This window comes from Bactrocera neohumeralis, chromosome 6 (genome assembly GCF_024586455.1).
Source record: "Bactrocera neohumeralis isolate Rockhampton chromosome 6, APGP_CSIRO_Bneo_wtdbg2-racon-allhic-juicebox.fasta_v2, whole genome shotgun sequence".
In the NCBI taxonomy this organism is placed as follows: domain Eukaryota; kingdom Metazoa; phylum Arthropoda; class Insecta; order Diptera; family Tephritidae; genus Bactrocera; species Bactrocera neohumeralis.
The window spans coordinates 57,099,095-57,111,848 of record NC_065923.1 but is presented as its reverse complement, the minus strand read 5'-3'; the positions used below and the strand labels follow the sequence as shown (position 1 = coordinate 57,111,848).

The 12,754-nt window shown below is 32.6% G+C and overlaps 1 protein-coding gene across 2 annotated transcripts in view; it reads left to right on the top strand.

Annotated features, from left to right (window-relative positions):
* The window catches only part of LOC126762305 (cationic amino acid transporter 3), a 40,288-nt gene that overhangs the window by 1,094 nt on the left and 26,440 nt on the right, over positions 1-12,754 (top strand). The window lies entirely within an intron of this gene.

Genomic DNA, 12,754 nt, shown 5'->3' with positions numbered 1-12,754 from the left:
GTCTGAAGTACATATTTATGTAATTATTCAATTACGAATTAATATTCTACTCACGACTAAGCTAAAATGGGTTATTGTTTTTTATGGCATTATACAATAATTAATTTAGGTGTAGATTTAGTATTTATGTTACTGGGTTTCTGGGTAGTACCGAACCTCAGTCAATATCAGTTGGAGAATTAATCTAGTTTATATTGAAAATTTAACATCCTAACTTCTGTGCTGGAGGTGACAGCCATATTCTTTTCCAATGATCCACATGTTATTTTAGTTAATTCTTTAATTACACATATGGAAATGACGAGATAAATAAGGAATGCGAATGGGTGGCTTATTACCCACTATAGGTTATGGAGAATTGTCAAGGAAAATTGTTTTCTTATAGAACATATTTGTCTCGTATTTTTGAGAGTCAAAACAAGAATAAACGTTAACTTGTGTTGCACCGCGCTTTTATAAAAAAAAATTATTCAGGCATTGTAGTATTTCTTTGGAATTGCCAAATTTCGTGAAAAGATATCTCAAATAAAAAAGTTTTCCATACAAGAACTTGATTTTAAACGTTTTGTTTGTTTAGCAGCCGTAAAGTCTTTCGATCTCAACAATTTGTTCGGGTATTCTTACATAGTAGCTTTGGACAATAACACATGCGAAATTTCGTGAAGATATGTTGTTAGATAAAAGTGTTTTTCATACAAGAATTTGATTCTGATCATTCAGTTCTTATGGTAGCTATATACTTAGTGATCCGATATCGTTTTCCACAAATCAGCAGCTTTTGGGGATAAAATAATGTGCGCAAAATTTCAGAGCGATATTTCGAAAACTGAGTCAGCACAGGTAGTCACGCTTATCATTTATATCTATATATTATAAAGTCTTCGACTGGGCGTTACAAGCTTCAGGATATAAATATGTATATAGTTACATAACCTCGGACAATTTTATTCTAAAATATTATATACCATATAATGAAGTCTATTTCGAGAGTATACTTGGTATTGTAACCAGTTCAGTGAAATTATTGTGTATATTTGTAGTTATGGTCAGAAAATGTTATTAACGTGCTTTTTCTTCCACTTAGTTTCAAAAAATTTTCACACATTTTGAACAAACTAAACGGTTAAAAAAGGTTTGATAGGGTATATTGGGGTAAGAAAAGTCAGGGCTGATTGCACAAACTTTTGATATTACTCAGGTTTTATCGATAACACATTTCCAAGCAATTTTATAAATATACATGTATATCAAACACTGATTGACATATTACCAGCATAAGGTGGGTTATAATAATGAAAATCATTATATGTGAATATATGGGAGCTTTGGTAGTTCGTGGATATCGATCAATATATAAACCAACCATTTACCAACCGAAATTTCAAAACCTTATACTAAGTTTATGAGAGATAGGGGTAGAATTGACCCGATTTTACCTATTTTTGGCATTACTACATATTATTAACAGAAAAATATGCTCTTTGAGTTTCTTTAAGCTCCCTCCCATACCACCACCAACATTTAAAGGCTAAAGTCAACTAGAAGCTTGAAAATCCTGAATATAGTTAATTAGGATCCGGAGAAAATTTTTCACTTCTTTTTATCAATTTTAGGCACAAAGATCCACCGTTAGGAGCAAAACATACACACTCAATTTAATTAAGAAAACTTAGTTATTTGCTGATAAAGGCGGTATAAAGACAGCTGGAAGTTCGAAAAACATTCTATTAGGTAAATGGGGGATAAGGGATTGATTGTTGATCCGATTCAATCCATTTTTTACACACAGACATAATCAGAAAGGATTCTCTCGGAATTTTCATAATATATTTCACAGATTCCATGATATTTTTGATAAAAAATTCGCAATACGCCCTTTGGTCCACAGATTCTGTATTTGAGGGTTTGAACAGTTGTGGTTCGATTTAGACAATTTTTGGTCATAAGATGATATGCCTCAAAGACACCATTCGTGCAGAGTTGTATCCGCATACATTGATTGCTTCCTGATTTCGATGGTGGATGGTGTTATATAGGAAGTAGTTTTGTCTGATTTCTGCTTTTCGCACCGTAGTGTAGGAATGTCAGGATAATATTACTTACCGAATTTGGTTGAAATCTGTCTAGTAGGTCTTGAGATGTAAGTTTTCCCCTAAATGTGAGCTGCTTTGAATTGTAATTACTAAATTATCTGATAGCATCTGATTAATTAATCCTTAGAATCGAAATGATTTATTTTATTGTATTTTCTCTGTGACTTTTATTAGATATATTATTCACTTCTCCAATCAAACATTCAATTAAATTGCATTAGGGGGTTAGATACCTGTTTGTATTTATCATAGGTAGATGTTAAGATCAAACTGATACCGTGAGGATTTCAAGCATTTAAGTTCCGATGGAGTGTTATAGCAAATTGTTAGGCAATAAAGTTAACACGAAATAAAATAAGTCAGTATTTAATCGTTAAATATATTTTATCGTAATATTTATGAAGCTATTGCTTTACAACAACAACTTGTGTACGAAAGTATAAAATGTGAGAGAACTCTGGCAGTACTCTTGTTAAGGTTAAGGTTCTTTTTCGTGGTGCAATCTTTCCGACATCCTTTGAGCCCATATAATCTTTTATTAAGGTATTTAAGATATTGGCCTATTATACCATATTGTATTGGGACAACTAAAAAACGGATATCTACATATTCTCTAGGTGGAGCGTAGTAGAATTTAAGGACTAAATATGCTACCAAAGTACTCTTTGTTAGTTATAACGGAAAATCTGTGAAATGTGAGGATTTCATTTTTGTATGGAGAGTAACAAAGTTCATATAAAGGTTATTAGTAATGGTATTAAAAAACAAAGATTGTTCTAAAAACTACTGTTGTTGTATCAGTATAAAAAATAGACATCGGGTTCTGATTCACTATCTGTGCACGTGTATTACGTCTCATGCGTTAAATATCAATCAAATCAAAATCAAATATCGTCAATCAAGTCAATTATTTACTACTTTTTGGAATAGTAAAACAAGTACGTATAGTACAGTGCATTACATCTCGTATAGTTCTCTACGTCCTCAAGTGAAGAGTATTTGAGCTATAAAAGTTATAAAAAAGAAATATTTTTTAAACAGTTTTGCGTATCTTTGAGTGAATAGGCGCGCGTGCGATACCATATATTATATATTGTGAGTAGTAACTAGTTCATACTTATGTATACACACTTTCAAGCACAGAGTGTGAATGTTTGGCGAAATTGTGAATTAGTCTCAGGCGTCATAAGCATGCTGAAATTAGACACTTGCTGTGTATTTGCAATTGCTTTTATTTATGGCAATTGTTTATTTTTTTTTGTTTTTCACTGTCTGCATTTAATTGCAGTTACTTATGAGCACTTTACCTGTTGCTCTTTGTTTTCCGACGGTGTTGATAAAATTATTCTTCACACATATATACATACATACATACATACGAGTAGGTATGGTATGTATGTATAAATAAGTAATTTTATTCTCGACATTGCTACTTTTGCCGCAAGTTATGAGTTAAATAATTAATATGCGCAAAACCTCAATGAGGTAAATATTATATAATTTTTGATACATAAGTATAGAATAATTATATTTGCACGCATGTTTGTATGTGTGCCATGGCAAATCTCTGCTTTTAATTGTTCATAATAATTAAAGTTATTTGAATTTCTATTCAAAGGCAAAGTAGTAGCACCTTTCGAGTTCATTCTCATTGCATATACTTACGATGGGTTAATTAAATTATTGTCTCCTAATTTATCACTTTATTGTTTACTCTTTTTTGGTTTTTGATATAACATTATTTATTTTATAATCGCCTGTGAAGGAATTTTCATTTTGTACGATTAAAGTAAGATTATCCTTGCTGAGATAAAGTGAACCTTTTGCATTTTACTCTGGACCAGATGTATCGCCGTACGTTCTCCGTTTGATGATAAGCGATGACAGTGTCCTTCATCGGTGGTATTTCTAGCGAAACCGCTATGTGAGGTCTTATCACGAAATAAGTCGATGCAAATAATTATGAGGCTAAGCACTCCTTGACTAGTCGTGCTAACAGCTTTATCATAGTAATTGTAGACAATATAAATTCCCTTCCTTCGATCCGAAAAGAGTGTGTTTAATTACGTAAGGGCCTTACATTGGGCTCGATCATGTTGAAATAAGTTTTGTATTGCATATGCGCTTAGACCAAATGAAAGCCAAATTCTGGAAATAAACTTAAAAAACTTTACTGTCTCGAATAACAAAAAATAAATATTCATTCAATGTGTACATACATACATACACATACATACAACACAAATTCTATTCTCTAGAAAGAATCGCTTTATAGTTAGTGAAAGAAAATAAATGTCAAAAAAATTTGATCTTATGATTAGGACTTATCACCATTTGAAATTTACTAAGGAATAAAAAAATGTCTTCAAAGAACTTGAAAAGTCAAAACCAACACATTTATGGAAAAAGATTTACACAGTCGCACCGCACCCTACTCGTCCCCTGCAAGGCCATTTTCCTTCAACGTTACGATTATTTTTGCTTTATTGACATTTTCATATTGCAACGCGTTGTGTTCACCTTTAAGCTACGAACAAACAAAGTTAAATAAAGATATGCACACATGTAGCATACATTGGGACAAAAAAGCACCCGGAAATTATAATTGCATTCACCAGCTAAATGATATTTCATAAATATTAATTTTGCTAAGTTGGTAGGACTGTACTTAATTACTGTGCGAAATATGAGCGCGATCTGTCAACCAGTTTGTTTGCAGCAGATGCTTAAGTCGGTACACCTCAGTAGTGCGATGCGATTTTTACAATGGATAAAAATATCGGACAAAGAATTTTTCTCAAATTTTGTATTCGAACCGAAGTTCAGTTTCAAAAACACAAGATTGCGAGTGGTACAAAGCTTTCAAAGACGATCCAGAGAACGCTGGATTATGTACTTCAACTGATGAAAATATTAAAAAAGTCAAGGATTAGTGCTTGAAAACCGTCAGGCAAGTGCTAGAGAGAGGGCTTGATAGTTCGACATCTCTCGCTAGTCAGTTAGAATGATTTAGAAGGATATTTTGGTTATTAAACGAGTTCTTGCTCGACTCGTCCCGATAAAGCAGAACTTTTTTTTCAAGAGTAAGATTGTAACCGATTTTAAGGCCAAAAACGCAATGAATACTATCGATCAACCACCGTATTCACCATATTCGACTCCGTGTGATTATTTCTTGTTCCCCAAACTGAAAATGTCACTCCGTGAAACCCGTTTTCAGTCAATCGATGAGATAAAACAAACTTCGATAAAGAACCTGAAGGCCATCCCAAAAGATGTTTTTAAAAAAGTGTTTAGAGGACTGGAAAAGTCGTTGGCATAAGAGTATTACATCTGGTGTGGATTAATTTGAAGGTCACAAAATAAATATTTATGAATAATTAAATATTTTGCGTTTTATTTACAATTTCCGGGTTTTTTGACACTATGTATACTTATAATATTAAACGAGTAAAGTGCTAATTCTAAATATTTTAAAACACACGCCTGAAAATCGTGAAAGTTACTGATAACGAGGTCTATTAACACATATAGAAGTAATAAATGGCAATGTGATGCAAAATTCTACGAACCTTAAAACAACCGTGTTTAAATATTTAATAATATCCAACGACTTTTTTCTTGTCTCTTCGAGTTTTAAAATAAATGTAAATTACAAATTGTAAAATATTTTCCGAATGCGAGATCAACTTTAAAAATATTTAGGAAAATACACTTTAAATTTATTTTATTTTCTTTTTGAATGGGTGATATATGCTATACATAGTGGTCCGATTTTCTTTATTTTTATAGTCATTGTTAAGTATGTATTAGAAAACATTTGGCAAAATTACGTACTCTCGCCTTTTTAATTAAAGGCAGGCAGCCGGAAAATAAAATAACTGCATAATCGGTTGCATGGGAGATCTGCGATCCGGCCGATTCCGACAAATCATCAATAGAATGTCAAAATGCATCTATGTGTTAAAACTTAACTAATTAAAAATTAAAAAACACTGGCTCACACATTCTCTTAGGCAAACTTTTTTAAAATGATCAGCAAAATACTTCACGCATGCGCGATTTTTCTGTGTTTTTGGCTTCCTGTAACTCAACCCTCTCTAATAGACGTAAGTATGTGTGTATAAATTAATATAAACATATGTATTTATAGATATGTGTGTTAGATATCATTCTTTAGGCATTAGTCCTTATGTACTCGTACTGTATCTAGGATGTAGTAGCTGAAAAAGGTTGAAGATATTGCTCAATACGAAAATCGTTAATTAGAAAGAAACTGCTCGTGTGTAGTACACATGTATGTACATTAGGGTGTGCCATTTTGAGGCAACCTTTTTTTTCAACTGAAAAACAGGCTCAAAACTTTCGAAATGTGTAAAAAACAAGTCACTCAAAAGATGAGCTCTTAATATTAATATTAAGAGGTGCCTCTTTCAAATTTTCTGTTTTCCATATAAATTACATGAAAAAAAATCGTTTTTTTTTGTGGTGGTTATTCTGCGGAGTTTATTATATGTGCACGCGATGGTTGCCAGTTGGGATGGTAAACTCGATTCGGATTCTACTCGAGAATCGAGTTTTCTCGAGTTTTCTCGAATCGATTCTTAGTCGACTTCGACTACTGAAGATCAATTCCGAAAAATCGATTATTTTACGAGAAAACTAGATTTTCCAGTAGAATCGGAATCGAGTTTACCATCCCTACTGGCAACCATCGCGTGCACATATAATAACCTCCGCACAATAACCACCACAAAAAAAAATGATTTTTTTTCCATGTAATTTATATGGAAAACAGAAAAATTGAAAGAGGCACCTCTTAATATTAATATTAAGAGCTCATCTTTTGAGTGACTTGTTTTTTACACATTTCGAAAGTTTTGAGCCTGTTTTTCAGTTAAAAAAAAGGTTGCCTCAAAATGGCACACCCTAATGTACATACATATGTATATGCAGTAAAATGATCCTAAATTATCGGGATCCGATTGAAGTTCGTTTGAACCTTAGCGTTCTTTAAACATTTTTAAACCCGGTACTTGCAAATACGTGTGCGTTTAAGTCCAGATGTGTGAATTCGTAATGTAATTCATCAGATATAGCGTATCTACAAATATTTGCACAATATCTTAGCTGGCAATTAACAACAATTTATTCATTCAGACACACACCATTGGACATGTATACAAACACTCAAATATTGCATTGTGAGAATTTGCATTATTTAACCGCTCGGTGATTATAAATGCACAAACATACGCGTACAACAACAATGAACAGATATTGGCGAAACGTTTTAATGCAACAATAATTACTAAAGCAAATGAATGCGAAATGGATAGGGAAGTCAATTACCATTTACACGCACACTAACATTGTCGGTATACATGCATGTACAGAAATAGCCGTCGGCGACAAAAGGAGTTAGTGAGGTCTGAAATTAGCAATGTTTACTCACATCACATTTTTTAAACACGCGAAATTCAAAAGCTTTTAATATTCGTTTTTCATTTCAGTGCCAATCGAATCGAACAAACAGTTGGTATAAATCAAAAAGTTTGTCATAAATAGATATATTTTAAATACAATATGTTCTGTATATACATATGTATGTTCTCTTGTATTGAATCCGATAACTTTCAGATTTAACGCTTAGGGAGAAAATAACCGATATATTGTCGGTTTTATCGGTGGGGCCTTGTTATTTAGCAAAATTATTAAAATCACAAGTTTTCCTATTGACTAACTTGAATGGAATTTTATTATTGATTTCAGGTTGAAAATTGTCGTATTGTGTCTTTTTAGTTTTGGGTACTTCCTGCTTCCAATCTTACATTCTTGATGATCATTGATCACTACAACCTTTTAATTTATCATCAGACCACGTAGATAACACAGCTTTGGGTCAAATGAACGCCAAGAATAGTTCACAAAACCTTTTCATTCGGTGAAATCACTCCCAAAACCACTCCGGTTATTCGGTCCAGTCGGCTTGTATAAACTCACATTCAAAGGTCGTCGGCAGTAAAGCTAACGGATAGATTTCTAAATCAATTACCTTAGGACTTCTTACATAATTCAGCGTAAAATATAGATGCGTTCAAAAATTGCTTTAATAAATAAAAAGAGTCATTAAGTTGTTTTCACTGAATAAAATATACCGATAACAACCTGCGTATACATTTTTTTTCTTATCCAAACAAATCGCAAAATAAACAAAACAAATTTCAATATCATATTTATTTTTGAAGATTTCCATACAATATGGTATAACAGGCTCTTAGAATCTAAAGATAACGGTTAGTTTCCTTGGCATAAATTCATTAGAATAGAATATTTTAAGAAGGCCCACAAAAATCATTTGTTATGACTCTAAAATGAAGTTGATCGAGACGGCTATCATTCAAAAGTTATTAGAGGAACGGGGCGGTCATATTTGAGCTTGGACGAGTTTCACAAATACCGAATCCTATGAAACTGAAGTGTAGAAACATTTTTCTGTACTCAAAACTCAAGATAATGCTTACTGAAAAAAAAGTTAGCAATAATGAATATCTAATCGATATGAGTTTTTTGAGGCAAAATACAAATCGTACCGCAAAAATGGAATCAAAAAGTTGATGATACATATTATAATAATGAAATATGTCCCGGTTATGTACTCTTATCTGAAATGCTTAAATTATCAGACGTCTGTTTAAGAGATACATATATGTATGTATATAAGCACTTCACTTACTTTATGCTGTAAAAAATATAAAAATAGTCAGCTTTATGTCCTCTAAAGTTATAATGTGAGAACCTTTTATAAATACGTAATTACAACACTAATCTAAAAATACAAAACAATTTGAAGAGCTAAATACTGGAGTGGCCTCAATAACTGTTGTTGCCTTTTTCGATGTCGGAAATTTTTCGTTCATTAATTTCAAGATAGAAAAATATTTTAAACTACGTTTCCGTTTAGATAATCTTAGATTCTTTTCTCTACTTAGCTGATTTTTGAGTTAAACAATGTGCTTCAAAACCGAACTGAACCATAATTCTGCTCTTTTAATTTCCTCCCGATAATTTCTTTCGAAATTACAGCAGAAAAAAAGTATTTCGTATTTCTGCTTAAAGTGATATCGATAATCGTGGCAATTTATTGATTTAATAAAATGAGATGGAATCTAGAATCATATGGACAATCCTAACACGTAATAAACGTGAACAACTGTCAAACTTTCATAATAATTGTAAACAAAACCGAATGTCATAATGATAATCGAAATATTAGGTAAGATATCTTGCACTAACATCGTTCAGTCAGTATTAGAATACAAATACCTTAATCCTTTTCCACTTTAATTTTAAAGACTTTAAGAAGTCCTTAAGTGAAAAAAATAATGTTATGAAAATTCTGTAGTGATGTAACATTTTAGGTGTTTAAATTTTTTTCCGAGTTGAATGGTTCTAAAAATATATTACTAACTGGCTCAGAATTCGGAAACAGGAGCTAATTTTGTCTTATTTATCCGCAAGTTGTTAACCCATAATAATAATTTTTTGCACAAATTAAGAATTGCCATAATAATAAGTGTGAGCATTATTAAAGTGTGACACAACAGCTTACGAGTATTTACGTAAATAATGTTTTGTTTTGACGAATAGCACTATACATTTTCACTTATCTAATCTAACTTTGGCGGTGAGTGGCTAGTTAGTCTACATTCTGTTCTTTTCCGCTTCAATAGAACACTTAATAATTACCATGAATCAATTTGTTGCCTCAGTTTGTAATTTCATTTATTCTATTTTAATTATCAATTGTTCTTTACTAAATTTTTAGTGCCAATTAATTAATTATTGCAACGCAATATTTGGTTTAAACACATGTGAACATACGTATAATAGTTGTTCGTGTTATAAAAAAAATCTAAAAAGCACCACTTGTGACAATTTATATGGCCTGTGATAAATCACCAAGTGTCATTTGATAAATGTGACTTTACGCATTTTATAAGATGGCAATAAAATGGGGTTTGCGTCTGGCTGCTTTTATAAGATCCTCTAATATATAGTACATGTCTACATATGTGTGTAGGGAAGTTAATATTTTAAAGATAATATTGTAACTATGTGCTTATGGCAGTCTCCAGAGAGATTTTTTTTAAGTAAAGAGCAAAAAAATAAATGACTGAGAATTGAAGAAAAAATAAAAAATATAAGCAAAACATTACAACAAAATGATTTTTGACTTTAGACGCCTTGAGAGGTAGTTATTATTTTGATTATAAATGTAATATCGTATCGTATATCAATTCCAAGTATGAATAATTCCATACATTTACCAAGGGTGATAGCTTTTTGAGAGAGTGAGGTAAATAAATTTTTTGTGTAATCTAAGAACAGGACGTTCGTTATTCGAATCCACAAAGCTACGTTATTATCGGGTGAACCAATTCATTCTCATGTTCTATGAAATCATAAATCTAACGTATACTTCGTGTTTTTCACAGTAACTGTTAGTTGCCAACCAGAGCCATAACTGTGGATTATGTACCGCATAATGTACAGATATACTTGTAGATACGATCGTAAAGTTGAATCATCGGGGAAATCCGAACAAAATTCATGATTGTGTGGGCTTTGTTATACTCCCGCATAATGTACAAGTATGGATATAATTGAGCTATCGGGAAAACCCCAACAATCAATTTTTCATTAAACTTTAGGCATAATCAACCACAAATACTACATTGAAATATTTACGAACTGAAATACATTCGGATTTAGACGAGTCATGAAAGGCAAGAGAGTTTTTTAATTGTCGAGATCTTAAACTGCTCAGTTAACTGAGCACACTGCTCTAGAAACACAAATTTCAACATCCAATATATAAAATACATTAATTGATACAAAGCAATATAGGATTTTTAATTTCGAGAAGTGAAGTTAGACAAATCGAATGTGCAGGAATGATAATTAAAATCATGACATACGCGACAGAGTGGTTCGTTAAGTTCAAAATTTGATCAACAAGATTTTAAAAGTAAGAGTCTAAACTGCTTCGAGGAGTGAAGAGGGATATTAAATTTAACTTCAGACATGAGAAAAGAACTGCTAAATGTTCCATTCAGAATATAATGCCAAACATTTCTCTACGACTGGTACAAGGGTTTAAGATTTTTAGATTTTAGTTTAACAAAAGTGAGAATACCTTTTGCATTCAAGGCTATGACATCAATATTACGACTTATATTAATCTTAGTGCTCATAGTAACTCCCAAATCAACAAAGTTAAAAATTTGAAATTTGTTGCAGTAATTAGTCTTTTATTACATAAGGAGAGGGCAAACCAGATTTACAAGAAAAGCACCACGTCTTACATTTTTTGAGATTTGAGAGCAACAAAATCGCTTAAGGCTCTTTACAACAGACGTCTTTCATCAATTGAAGTATATGATTTAAAAAGCTATAGAAGGCCGGCATATAATAAAATTTTTGAGAATTATATTACAGAACAGAATCGGATTACCAGAAGAGACATTTGAATCTGAAAGAGTGATTTACTATATCGAAAGCTTTGCTAAAGTCAGTGTATGAAACATCCCTATGCTCCTGTTCCTTAAAACTCAATGCTACATGGTTTAAAAATTTATGTAAGTAAATTTGTTTGGATTACTCTGAATATCGGAACTCTTTTAAGGGTTATCAACGTATATTAAATCTAAGCATTTGCCAAATTTATTCCGAATTAAATTAATTTGGTTCAGGTCCAACTCGGACATTTTGCCAAAAATTCGTTAAATAATGACCGAATGCAAATCGGTACAATATAATATCAAAAGCTTTCCATGAGGAAATAAATATTGGTTTATAAAACAAAATGACATTACAAATAATTTCAAGGTGTTCCGATTTGTGGAAATCTTGTATGAAATGCAAAACAAAAAAAGAATAAGAAAGGCAAAAAAGTTAAAATCTAAATAAAGGTATATCAGAAAAGTAGGTCGTGTAGATCTTGCAAAATTTGTCTATTGTAGAGGAGACTTTTTAGGATTTGTAAATCTATTTTAGGGAGGTGGAGTCATGTGTAGAAGTTCACGCAAGTGAGGAGAGTTCTCTGATCGCCATTCACTTGGGAGTGGCCAGAAACGATTCTTTTACATATGACTCAAGCAGCTCACGACTTCCGGTCTTTGACCAAGTATACTCTGGGTAGCCGAAGAACACCCGTTTGAAGACGAGCTAAAGTGAGAAGACAAAATATCCCCTCCGCAGAATTGTGCGCCCGGTTTGGGACCCGACACGTAAAAAACGCACCCAATTAAAAAGAGCAACAAGCCTCGGATGAGAGACTCCCCTTTTGATGACGACCATAGCAAACGAATGCTTTCTATGAGCGCTTGGAGCGCACCTAAGAGAGCTGCCCCTGCCACGATGTCAAAATCGTGCTTGGCGACTCGGACCACTATCTTGTTGCAGCCAAGATCTGCACCCGCCTCTGTGCAGCAAAAAACGCACGTCAACAAACGCAAGGAAGGTTCGACGTCGAAAAACTGCAATCACAACAGACAGCAGAACGATTTTCTACTCGGCTTGCACTCCTGCTCTCCTTGAGCACTCGTCAACAACTCGGTATAAGGGAACTGTGGGATGCCCTTTCAAACATGTTACGT